Source organism: Manis pentadactyla, chromosome 11 (assembly GCF_030020395.1).
Source record: "Manis pentadactyla isolate mManPen7 chromosome 11, mManPen7.hap1, whole genome shotgun sequence".
NCBI classification, from domain to species: Eukaryota; Metazoa; Chordata; class Mammalia; order Pholidota; family Manidae; genus Manis; species Manis pentadactyla.
The window spans coordinates 4522619-4535141 of NC_080029.1; the positions used below are offsets into that span (position 1 = coordinate 4522619).

The 12523-nt window shown below is 34.2% G+C and overlaps 2 long non-coding RNA genes, 6 other non-coding genes and 2 pseudogenes across 8 annotated transcripts in view; all 10 read right to left on the reverse strand.

Annotated features, from left to right (window-relative positions):
* Positions 1 to 485: 485 nt before the first annotated feature.
* On the reverse strand, positions 486 to 9561 carry LOC118910855 (uncharacterized). Its single transcript, XR_005024194.2, has 8 exons — positions 9526 to 9561; positions 8236 to 8336; positions 6282 to 6365; positions 4771 to 4849; positions 3822 to 3925; positions 2542 to 2619; positions 990 to 1085; positions 486 to 696 (listed from the first exon to the last, which is right to left on the reverse strand). It is a non-coding gene; the product is annotated as an uncharacterized LOC118910855 (long non-coding RNA).
* LOC118910947 (small nucleolar RNA SNORD113/SNORD114 family) lies at positions 600 to 661 on the reverse strand (annotated as a pseudogene).
* Positions 1567 to 1640, reverse strand: LOC118910995 (small nucleolar RNA SNORD113/SNORD114 family). The gene has a single exon (XR_005024305.1). It is a non-coding gene; the product is annotated as a small nucleolar RNA SNORD113/SNORD114 family (small nucleolar RNA).
* On the reverse strand, positions 3425 to 3506 carry LOC118910976 (small nucleolar RNA SNORD113/SNORD114 family; annotated as a pseudogene).
* On the reverse strand, positions 4914 to 4987 carry LOC118910991 (small nucleolar RNA SNORD113/SNORD114 family). Its single transcript, XR_005024301.2, has one exon. It is a non-coding gene; the product is annotated as a small nucleolar RNA SNORD113/SNORD114 family (small nucleolar RNA).
* Positions 5882 to 5953, reverse strand: LOC118910987 (small nucleolar RNA SNORD113/SNORD114 family). Its single transcript, XR_005024297.1, has one exon. It is a non-coding gene; the product is annotated as a small nucleolar RNA SNORD113/SNORD114 family (small nucleolar RNA).
* On the reverse strand, positions 7056 to 7124 carry LOC118910992 (small nucleolar RNA SNORD113/SNORD114 family). Its single transcript, XR_005024302.1, has one exon. It is a non-coding gene; the product is annotated as a small nucleolar RNA SNORD113/SNORD114 family (small nucleolar RNA).
* Positions 9562 to 9667: 106 nt separating the features above from the next.
* LOC118910851 (uncharacterized) overlaps positions 9668 to 12523 on the reverse strand; it is a 102591-nt gene continuing 99735 nt past the window's right edge. The window contains exons 42-43 of the long non-coding RNA XR_008992394.1: positions 12175 to 12260; positions 9668 to 10361 (exon numbers count right to left, since the gene is read on the reverse strand). This is a non-coding gene — a long non-coding RNA (uncharacterized LOC118910851). The remainder of the gene's footprint in view (positions 10362 to 12174; positions 12261 to 12523) is intronic.
* On the reverse strand, positions 9820 to 9893 carry LOC118910982 (small nucleolar RNA SNORD113/SNORD114 family). The gene has a single exon (XR_005024293.2). It is a non-coding gene; the product is annotated as a small nucleolar RNA SNORD113/SNORD114 family (small nucleolar RNA).
* On the reverse strand, positions 10646 to 10717 carry LOC118910955 (small nucleolar RNA SNORD113/SNORD114 family). The gene has a single exon (XR_005024270.1). It is a non-coding gene; the product is annotated as a small nucleolar RNA SNORD113/SNORD114 family (small nucleolar RNA).

Below are 12523 nucleotides of genomic sequence, written 5' to 3' on the forward strand. Positions count from 1 at the left end.
TTTGTTTCCCCACAGATTAACCAATGTAATGCTTCCTATCAATCTAACATTAAACATTGGCATGGTTGGTTTTCTTTACCACCCAAACCAAACTAAGAACTTGACTATTGTTCACATTGGTCTCCATGCTCCTGACATGTAAATATAAGCAAAAAGAACATGACTATGGAAAAATCTCTAAATAAAGTCGAATGGGTCCATTCTGAGGAGTAAAGGTCAGAGCAGATGATTAAAAAAAAAAATAGAGACCTTCTATCCATTGGTTCATAGATTACACTATTCATTTATGTAACTATTCAGGTATTGATTATGTTAATATTTGTTTCTTAATAAATCAAATATCAAACTTGAAAATGATTCACAGAAATAACTGTTACCTATAATGAACTTAATGATGTAAATTCATTAGTTATTAATGATAATAGAACTTAATAATGTTCTATTGCCATCCTTTGTCAAAGTCAAAACACGCTTGACAAAATAGACCTGGTACATTTTTTTGTCCATTCCAAATTATAATATCAATTCTCTTTGTACATTCCTGACATCAGTTTACAGGGTGAATTCAAAGAGAGGTTGTGACCTAGAACTCTTTCATCTTGGACCTCAGAGTCATGCGTCATGTCCGATTCACATGCCGCCAGCGGTCATCACTGAGCCAGCAGTTCCCTCTTGGTCTTCATTCATGTCTACGGGCTTTTTGATTAAATAATTATTTAACTTCTAACAACTTTTAAATACAACAACTCGCAAACACCTAAGAAGAGTTTTTATGTCCCTAATCTATGAATCTATAGAATTATTCTCACCATTATCTCTCAATAATTATCCTCAATTTTTCTCATGTACATTAACCAGTATGATAACTATATCCCATATTTATCACTGTGACACACGTGACTTCTTTAAATGTGTTTTGCATTTTTAACAATTAACCTATAAAAACAAGCAGCACTAAAACCAAGAGAATAACTACAGATGTCACTCACATTAATCTCTGTCCTCCTATTATATAGTCACAACCACAGGGCTCGTGACCATGGGAGATGCGTCCACCAACTCGAGTGCATCCATTCTGACAAGGACTGAGCACCATACATGATAAAAAATTGAGACCTCATCACCATTGATCCTTGATTTTCAATTCTCATAACTCAGTATTTAGGTGTTTATTACTTTTTCTTAATACATATTTTTTTATCTTAACAAAAGGAAAAATTCAATCTTGAGATTGACCCAGAAAAATAAAATCCACTGTTCCTTATCATAGTCAATATGAACCTTAACCAATAACTGCTCTCTGGATCCACTAATTTTTTAATAAGCATCAATGTTTTAAATTTTACTAATAAAGTATTTTGCCACATCACATTTGTTCATAATTAGACAATGCTTCACCCTATTCTTAATATGTTTATTTATATTTGCTTGATACTTCTATCATTTTTCTACTAATAATAACAAATCTATGTCTATGAAATCAATACAAGAATATGATCTTGTATGTTCACTACATTTCTTTATAGAAAAATTTCAACAGAGGGGATATGCTAATTATGTCCTGCACTGGACCTCAGAGCTCCAGACACATATTTTCACTGCCTGTGACTCCTGTGACACCAGTCACCATCACTGGTCCATGATTCAGTTTATTTTTCCTTGCTCATTTCTACATTTGTATTGATTAAATCATGAATTCATTGATAATAATAAAAACAATGCATGGTTCAAAAAATTCGAGCACAGATTATGGAACATACTAACATCAGAGTACAGAATTATTTTCCACATTAACTATTCTCTCTTTCAATAATAGCCCTCAATCTGACACAGTATGGATTTATCAACACAATGTTTCATGTCAATAATTGAGCCATGGCAAACTTTCTAATTAATTGTTTTGATATTACCGTAAATACCCTTAAACAAATGCCCCAACCCAAGACAACTTTAACCATTGTGCACCTTGCTTTCTTTCCATACCCAGATGCTACATGACAGTCTTAAGGACAGCAGCTGAAATCAGCTCCAGGGTCTGCTTGGAGAGCAACAAGCAGAGATGATGATATAAATGTTGAGACTTTCTATTAATTCGCAGTTTCCAACACTTCTTTGCATAGTCATTTAGACATTTATTACCTTATGTGAATAATTATTTTTTTCTTAATAAATCAAATGTCAAAGTTTAACTGATGCAACCAATAATTATTATCACTATCATTGTTGACATTAACAAACAACTGAATGAACAAATAGGTCTACTATTCTCACTCAAAGGCATATACACCTGATCATTTTATTTTCCAGTCCAATTTATATTATCGTATTTCCTTATTATGTGTTCTCTAAAGTGTTTCACCCTTTTCATATTTTTTAATTTATATATTTGTTTACTTATCCTGTCATTGATTTTTTAATGATAATACTTTTAAATGATCAGGTATACAATGATTATTGATCATGTTTCATTTTGTTTAATAATGCAGTGAAAATCTTCTTTTTAAAACCCACAAAACCAAGAAATAACTGAGTATTACTCACATGGCTCTCCATGTTCATAATGCATAGATGTAACCACAGAGCTCCTGGTCATGCTTGAATTAACCAAATGCCATGATTCTGAGGAGTACAAGACATAGCAGATGACAAAAAGATCAAGACATTCTGTTCATTTATTCTTGAATTCCACTTTTCATTCAGTCAATCATGGAGGTAGGTTGTGAATTGAGATGACCTGTATTTTATTTTCTCAAGCAAATGAATATTGATCTTGCCACTGACAAAGAACATGAATATTGGCTATTACTTATCAATAACTCTATCATCCTTAGTCAAAGAATAACTTCCTAATACATATATTTTCTAAAAGATATTTGTCTTCAGTATATAGAAAGAGTATTTCTTGCCTAACCACATATTTTTATAATTGAACAAAGTTCTTACCACCTTCCTCTTTATATGTACAGTTGACATTTGAACAACATGGGATATAACAACATGGGTCCAGTGAGGGTCTATGTGCAGAATTTTTAAAATAAATATACTAGAAAATGTTTTGGAGATTTGCAACAATTGAAAATTTTTATTCCTTTCCCTCACTTAATTTATTGTAAGAATACAGTATATAATACATATATAAAATGTATATGAATCAACTATTTATGCTATAGGTAAGGCTTCCAGTCAATAGAGGATTATTAGTAGTTTTAGCTTTTGGGGGAGTCAAAAGCTACATGCAGAGGGTTGATGTCCCTAATCCCCACATTATTCAAAGTTCAACTGTATTTATTGATCATTTCATTGAACTTTATGATAATAACAATAATAATAGAAATGCATGAACATGAAGGCCAAAACAAGACCCTTGATATTAACATGTGCATAAGATGCCTGAACCAAGGGCAGTGGACCACATCCATCTGTGTTGGACCTCATATACGACTGAAGTTCCAGACACGTATTCATCGTATATGACTTATACACCACCAGTAGTCATCACTGATCCAATATGGTGCCTATTTTCTTCATTCATTTCTACAATCTATTGACTAATTCAATAATTCACTAATAATAATCTTTAAAGCCAATTATTCACAAAAAGCCAAGAACAGCCCTGAAATCCCTATTCTGTATATAGAATTATTTTCACATCAATATATCTATTTCTTTAAATATCCTATGTGTTTAGGTTTCCTATAAATTCTATATTTATCATTGGGCTACAGTTGACTCTCTTTATTATATATGGTGCTTTTTAATAAATCAGTGAAAATCCTGAAAATAATCACTGAAACCCGACAAGAACTTTGCCTGTTACTCACATTGGCCTCTGCTCCCGACACAGAGATACAATCCCAGAGCTCACCCCCATGGAACAATGCTCAGTCAGCTTGAGCACGTCCGTCCTGAGAACTATGGAGCACAGCTGATGATAAAAAACATTAGTTCTTATCCCCACTGAGCCTTGTCTTCCGCATTCATTTACTCATTTAGATATTTCTAAATCATTCATACTATAGATATTTGTATCTTAACAAAATGAACAACAAGAAACTTGAGACAAACCCACACAATACAATTGACTATTAATTATCCGTACTTACACGATCCTAAGTCAAAGAGGTAACACTCTTAATCCATTTAATGTTTAATGAGTTTCACTGTTTTCAATTTTATTAACAGTATTTCTTGTCTTACCGTGTATGTTCAAAGTTGAACAATGCTTTACCCTTTTTTCTTAACCTATTATTTACATTTCTTTAATAGTTTAATGTAGTTAATCCACTCACAATTATAAATCTAAATCTATGAACCCAATACCTATATTGGGCATATTCCTCACACCTGTCTATTGGATCAAATGAACAGAGAATACGCTAGATGTTCCATTGGGCCCCAGTATCTGGGCATGCATTACTCATCACCCATGATTTATCCACAGTCATCACCACTGACCTATGATTGGTCATCTTTCTTTCCATTCTCACAAACATTTGTTTATTAATTCACTAATAAATACACAAAAATAAAAATAAATGAGTGTAAAATGCTTCAATATCCTTAATATGAATCTCTACAGTCTTTTCCACAGAGACCATTTCAAAAACTGACCTCAAGGTTGTATTTATGGATTAATCAATGTAATTTCTCATATCAATCTGATATTTAACGTTGGCATAATTTGCCTTCTTTTATTATACTTAATATTTTGAGTAATACAGCAAATACCCTTGAACAATCCACCCAAGCAAAAACATTGGGATTACTCACATTGCTCTTTACCCTCTCAAGGCAGATGCAACTAGGCCGTGACCATGGAAAATACTTGGTCAGCTCAGGAGCTTCTATTCTGAGGAGGACAGAGCAGAGAGAGATACTCTTTGAATGAATAGAAAGACCGCATTTCTTCTGTGTTGGACGTCAGAGTCCCAGACACGAATCATTCACTGTCCAAGCCTCATATGCCACAGTCACCATCATTGATCCAGAAAGACCACTTTTTCTTCATTTCTACATTGCTTACTGATTAATTTGCTAATTCACTAATTACAATTTTAGGGCTTCCTCAAACAGCCCCAACAAGGCCTAGTATGTAACTAGAATCATTCTCCCAACAGAATATATCTCTCATTAATCACCTTCAGTTTTTCATATATGTATTTATCAAAATAATATTTTGTGTGAGTACTATGATACAGTTCAACCACTTTGATTATATTTCACACTTTTTATTAATACAACAAATGCCCTTAAACCAAGGGTATTCAGAATGAGAACTAAGGCAAGAGCTTTGATTGTGACTCACGTTGGTCTCCTGGCTCCTTAAACACAGATGCAAGCCGCGGGCTTTTGATCAAGGGAGAATCTAAAAGCAGGTGCGGTGTGACCTTTCTGAGGAGAACAGGGCTTTGCAAATGATGGAAAAGTAAGAATGCTCTCCATTGATCCTTGCTTTTCACCTTTCATTTAATAAGGTAAAGTTTAGGCAATCACTAATCGGATATACATACTTCTTTGTCCTAAGAAAATAAAACAGCTTTGATTTTGCCACTGCCCCAGAATCTAATGTTGTCTATGCCTTATCCTATCCATGTCATCCTTAGTCATCCAGTAATAGCCATGGACCATTTACTTCTAAGTGAACTTCAGGGTTTCCTGAATATATTAAGAGTATTTCTTGCACAATCCCTATTTTCATAATTGGACAATGCTTCATACCATTCATATCTATATATTTATTCATAGATTCTCGTGTTGATCCAATTATAGTAATACATGAAAATACATGAACACTAAGACCAAAAACAAGTCCCTCATTTATTCCTGATATGTGTCCATAGAAGTCCTTCAAACAATGGGAACAGACTAGATTTCTCTTCTGTTGGACCTAAGAGTTCCAGACACATATTCATCGTAAATGGCCCAGACGCAAACAGGAGTCGTCATCAATCCAATACTGTCCCTCTTTCTTCTCATTCATTTGTTTGTTCAATGATTAAATCATTGATTCACTAATAGTGATTTCTAAATAATGCTTTCTAAATGCACCAAAACCCAAGAAGTTTGTATGTCCCTAATCTGTACACAGATTATCCTCACATCAGTGTATCTGTTTCATTAATTATGCTGTTTCCTATACATGGATTAATCAATATAGTGTTTCATATATCCCATCTTTTCACTGAGCTACACTGCCTTCCTCAACTACATTTTGTACTTTTAATACAATTACTTTTAAAAAACAACACTTAACCAAAAGAATAACTTGAAGTGTTACTCACATTAATCTGTCCTCCTATTATACAGAGGCAACCATGGAGCTCGTGACCATGGAAGATGCCAAATCAGCTCAAGGGAGTCTTGTTCTGAGGAGTACAGAGCAGAACAAGGGATCAAAAAACTGAGAATAATCCCCATTGGCCCTTGCTGTCCAGCATTTAGACATTTATTCTTCTATCTTACTATGTATTTATGTATCCCAACAGAATGGAAATCTCAAATCTTGAGGCTGACCCAGAACAACACAGCTGATTCTTAGTAATCAATGACTACATGCTTCTTAACCCAAGAGCTGATACCTGACACATTTGTTGCTTAATAAGCATCAGTGTTCTCAATTTTATTAATACTTATCATTTTCCTTACCATGCATGTTCTCAGTTAGGCAATGTTTCACCCTATGCTTCTTTAATTTTAATTTATTTAATTCTTCTATCATTATTCCATTAATAATAACACATCTACATCTATGAATCTATACAAAAATATGATCTTTGTATTGTTTGGTATTGATCCTGACATCTCACTATAGAAAAAATTTGGCTATAAAATCAGTGGCATTTCCTGTCTACCCTGATATTTTCTAAGTTGCACAGAATTTCACCCCCTTATCTACTTATTTGTATATTTGTTTACTGATTACTTAACTGATTCAGTCAGAAGGACGGGAAAAAAATGCATGAACACAAAAGCTAAAACCAAGGCCCTTTGTATGTTCCTTACATCTGTTTATAAGATCACTTCAAACAGGGAAAATGGACCAGATTCTTTATCTGCTGGACATAGTTGCAGACATGTATTCATCATATATGATTCATACACCACCAGTAGTCACCCCTGATCCAATATTGTCCCTCTTCTTCACTTATTTCTACATTGTTTATTGACCAATTCATTAATTTACTAATTTTAATTTTAAAACTCACAATACCCTAAAAAGGCAATGATAGCTCTAATTTGTACCTGAATCATGCTCATATCAATATATGTTTCATTATTAACCCCAAATTTCACGTTTGCATTAATTGGTATAATGCTTCAAATTAATTCGGTATTTCTCAATGGGCTACAAATGGCCTTCTTCAATTCCCTGTGGGGCTTTTTAAAATTTTTTCTAGAAAATTGGCCTTCTTTTTATTTTTAATTTTTGTAACTAGTATATTATATTGGAGCATAATTGATACACAGTAGGTCCAGTGTACGACACAGTGCCTAGTGCTTTCAGTCAACTACATTATTAACGCTCAACTCAACCAGTGTAGTTACTATCTGGCAACACAGAAGGATGTTGCAGAACTATTGGGTATATTCTCTCTGCTACACTTTCATCCTGTGACTAATTTATACTATGAGACTTTTATATATGGCACTTTTTAAAACTACACCAAATCCCCTGTGGGGGGGAAGAAACAGAACGCTGAAATCCAGGCAAGAACTTTGACTTCACTGCCAGGGGTCTCTGGGAGTTCACAGAAATATGCTTTTATGTTCTCCTAACAGGGAGATGGTACCCGAGAGCAAGTCACCACTGACTAATGCTTCTTCAGCTCGGAAAAGCGTCCATGCTGAGAAACCCAGAGCACGACTCAAGACAGAAATGTAAGGTTTTATATGGACCGGACCTTCATTTCCGCAGTTCATTACTGAGCCACCTCACTTAGGTACTTGAGGTTTTTTTGTAATGTACGTAGTATTTTCTAGCTAGATAACATCCTTGATCAGTTTATCTCTTAATGAACTTCAGGTTTTCAATTTTTATTAAAGCACCACATATGTTCATAGTTACTCCATGTTCACCTTTTTTACCTATTATTCAATTTCCTTTATGTTCCTATAAGCCTATTAATAATAAGCATAAATATATGAACCCAATATAAGAATATGACTTTGATATGCCCAACATCTGTCTATAGTACCAAATATAGCAGGAAGAATGTTCTAGGCATTTTATCTGACCTTTAGGTTCCAGACACATCTTATGCCCCCAGTCATCATCATTGGTCCATTAGAAGCCCACATTTTCTTTGTTCATTTCTACACATATTAACTCATGAAGTCTGTAATAATAACAAAATTAATTCATGATTCACAAAAACTAAAGAATAAAATTCTTCATATATTACTTCTACCTATAGAACCACTGCCAACATAGCTTATGTCTTTTGTTAATCAATATTACCTATTATCAATTAATTAACATAATGTTTTATATCGTATTTATCACTGGACAATAATGAACATTTTTAGCATATGTATTATTTTTTAATAATACCATGAATACCCTCAAACAAACAATCCAAACCAAGACAAGACCTTTGATTACTACTCACTTTGGTCTCTTTCCTAACATGAAGTCAATATTTTCAATAACAAAAACATGGCAATAGAGAAATCAACTTCATTATCTGTTCTGAGAGTACCAAGCAAAGAAGCTGATAAACACACTTGGGAATTTCTCTCCATTGATTCATTGTTTCCACCATCTACTTGCAGAGCCTTTTAGGCATTTATTAATTTATGATAATATTTTTTTCTTAATAAGATAAACTTCAAACCTACAACCAATTCAGGCAATAATTGACTATTATATTTCATTGTCTACATCAACCTTAGTCAAAGATGTAATACATTTGGTCCATTTATTACCCATTCTAATGTTTACTGTTTTACTTTACTACATATTTAGCAAAGAGCAGTGGTTCACCCTCTTCATCGTTATTCACTTAAATATTTCTTATTTTTTTCCACCATTGATAATAAATATTCTTAAATTCATGAACACAAAGACCAAGAAAAAAGCATGTGTATTCCTGACACCTGTCTATAGGATCCCTTGACACATGGGGAACAGACTAGATGATTTTTGTAACTGTAGTGTGCACTGTATACGGCTGATACACCATCAGCAATTGTTGATCCACGACTGGCCCTCTGTAATTTTGTTCTCATAAACATTTGTTTATAAATTAATTCATTATAAAAAACAAACATTAATTTAAAAAAAACAAAGATGAGACCATTCAATATCTCTATCACCCATCTGTAGAATAATTTCCAGAGACTAATCTTTTTCATTAGCTGATTTCAGTGTCATATTTATGGATCAGTCAACATAATTTTTCATATCATTTCAATGTTTAGCATTGGCATATTTCAACTTCTTTGATCATATTTAATACTTTTGAACAATATAGTGAATAACCTTAAACAAACAACTCAAACTAAGGCAAGAGCTCTGACAATTACTCACAGTGTTCCTACCACAGCTGGTGATCTTGGAAGAAGAACGCAGTCAGCACAAGTGCATCCAGTCTGGAGAGCAGGTGATAAAAAAAAGAGACATCTTCATTTATACTTGCTTTACTTCAGTGTTTTCAAATTCTATTAATTGAATTTCTTGCCTTACCACTTATTTTTTAAATTGGACAAGACTTCTACAATTCGTCTTTCGTTAATATGCATTTCTTCATTGATATTTCACTGATTCAATTATAATAACAAGTGAAAATGCATGAAGAGAAAGACCACATTTCTTCTGTGTTGGACGTCAGAGTTCCAGACACACATTATTCGTCATCATGACCCATATGCTGGCAGTCGTCATCATCGATCCAGAAAAGACTGCTTTCGCTTCATTCATTTCTACATTGTTCATTGATTAATGCATTCATTCACTAATTATAATTTTAAAACCCTATTAGTCACAAAGCTCTACAATACTTTGATACTCTAATATGTATGTACAATCATTCCCCCATCAACGCATCTCTGTCATTACCTCCAGTTTTCACATATGCTTTAATCAATACGATGCTTCCTGTTAATTCAGGATTTATCAGTGGGACACAGTTGGCCCTCTTTGACTGTATTTCATATTTTTTATTAATACAATGAATACTCTTATACTACCCAAGACAAGAGCTTTGATTATACTCACATTGGTCTCCAGGCTCCTAAAACACAGATGCACCCAAGGGCTCTTGACCAAGGAAGAATCCTTAAGTGAGGTCCGGGGTGTCCATTCTGAGGAGTGCAGGGCAGAGCAGAAGACAGAAATAGTTGAGACATTCTCTCCATTGATCCTTATTCAAAAGGGAACAATCACGTACCATTTATTTCTGACCAAACTTCACGTTCTCATAACATAGTAATGGTATTTCTTGCCTCATCACATACTTTTAGGGCTTGACAGTGCTTCACTCCATCTTTATTTATATATTTATAGATTCTCACAATACATAACCTATCAAATTATAACAGAATGAAAATGCATGAATGGAAAAAAAATAATAAACCCCTAGTTTATTCCTGACATGCATCCATAGGATGGCTTCAAACAATGAGAATGGACTAAATTTCTCTTTTGTCGGACCTCAGAGTTCTAGACACGTATTCATCGTAAATGACTCATACGCCACCAGTACTCATCATCGATCCAGTATTGTTCCTCTTTCATCCATTTCTGTTTATTACTTTTATCATTAATAATTTTTAAATGCTATGTAAACAGAAGTCCTTGAACAGCGTTTATATCTCTAATTCAACATAGATTATTCTCACATCATTGTATCTTTTATTAATTGTCCTCAGTTTTCTACACATGGATTAACTGATACATTTCACATATCCCATGTTTATCACTGAGATACAGTTGTCTTCTTTAATTTTATTTCATACTTTCTAGTACTATAGTTAATTACCTCAAAAATAAACTTGGAGCAAAAATGAACAAGTGGGACTATATCAAGCTGAAAAGCTTCTGTACAGCAAAGGACACCATCAATAGAACAAAAAGGCATCCTACAGTATGGGAGAATATATTCATAAATGACAGATCCGATAAGGGTTGACATCCAAAATATATAAAGAGCTCACACACCTCAACAAACAAAAAGCAAATAATCCAATTAAAAAATGGGCAGAGGAGCTGAACAGACAGTTCTCCAAAGAAGAAATTCAGATGGCCAACAGACACATGAAAAGATGCTCCACATCGCTAGTCATCAGAGAAATGCAAATTAAACCACAATGAGCTATCACCTCACACCAGTAAGGATGGCTACCATCCAAAAGACAAACAACAACAAATGTTGGCGAGGATGTGGAGAAAGGGGAACCCTCCTACACTGCTGGTGGGAATGTAAAGTATTTCAACCATTGTGGAAAGCAGTATAGATTCCTCAAAAAACTCAAAATAGAAATACCATTTGACCCAGGAATTCCACTCCTAGGAATTTACCCTAAGAATGCAGCAGCCCAGTTTGAAAAAGACAGATGCACCCCTATGTTTATTGCACCACTATTTACAATAGCCAAGAAATGGAAGCAACCTAAGTGTCCATCAGTAGATGAATGGATAAAGAAGAGGTGGTACATATACACAATGGAATATTATTCAGCCATAAGAAGAAAACAAGTCCTACCATTTGCAACAACATGGGTGGAGCTGGAGGGTATTATGCTCGGTGAAATAAGCCAGGCAGAGAAAGACAAGTACCAAATGATTTCACTCATATATGGAGTATAAGAACAAAGAAAAACTGAAGGAACAAAACAGCAGCAGAATCACGGAACCCAAGAATGGACTAACAGTTCCCAAAGGGAAAGGGACTGGGGAGGGTGGGTGGGGAGGGAGGGACAAGGGGAAGAAGAGGCATTACGATTAGCAGACATAATGTAGGAGGGTCATGGGGAAGGCAGTATATACAAAGACAAGTAGTGATTCTATAGCATCTTACGACGCTGATGGACAGTGACTGTAATGGGGTTTGTGGGGGGAGTTTGCTGAAGGGGGGAGCCACCAAACATAATGTTCTTCATGTAATTGCAGATTAATGATAACAAAATAAAAAATAAAATAAACTTGGAAAGCAAGGAAAGTATTTTAACTATTACCTTAACCTCCATCTGCTTCTTCTATAAAGGGCCCCATCCAGCTCATGACTGTGGAAGATACTTTAATCAACTCAAATGCATCCATTCTGAGGAGTACAGAGCAGAGCAAGTGATTTAAAAAAATTGAGACCTAATTGCCACTGATCCTTGCTTTCCACATTTCATATATTTTTATCTTAAAAAGGAGAAACTCAATCTGTACTACCAAAAAGAATAAAATTGACTCTTCCTTATCAAAATACTTATGACCTCAGTCAAAGAGGGGAGACTTTTATCCATTTATTTCTTAGTGGGCATCATTGTTTTCAGTGATTATTACTGTCTTTTGCCTCACAATATATTTTAATAT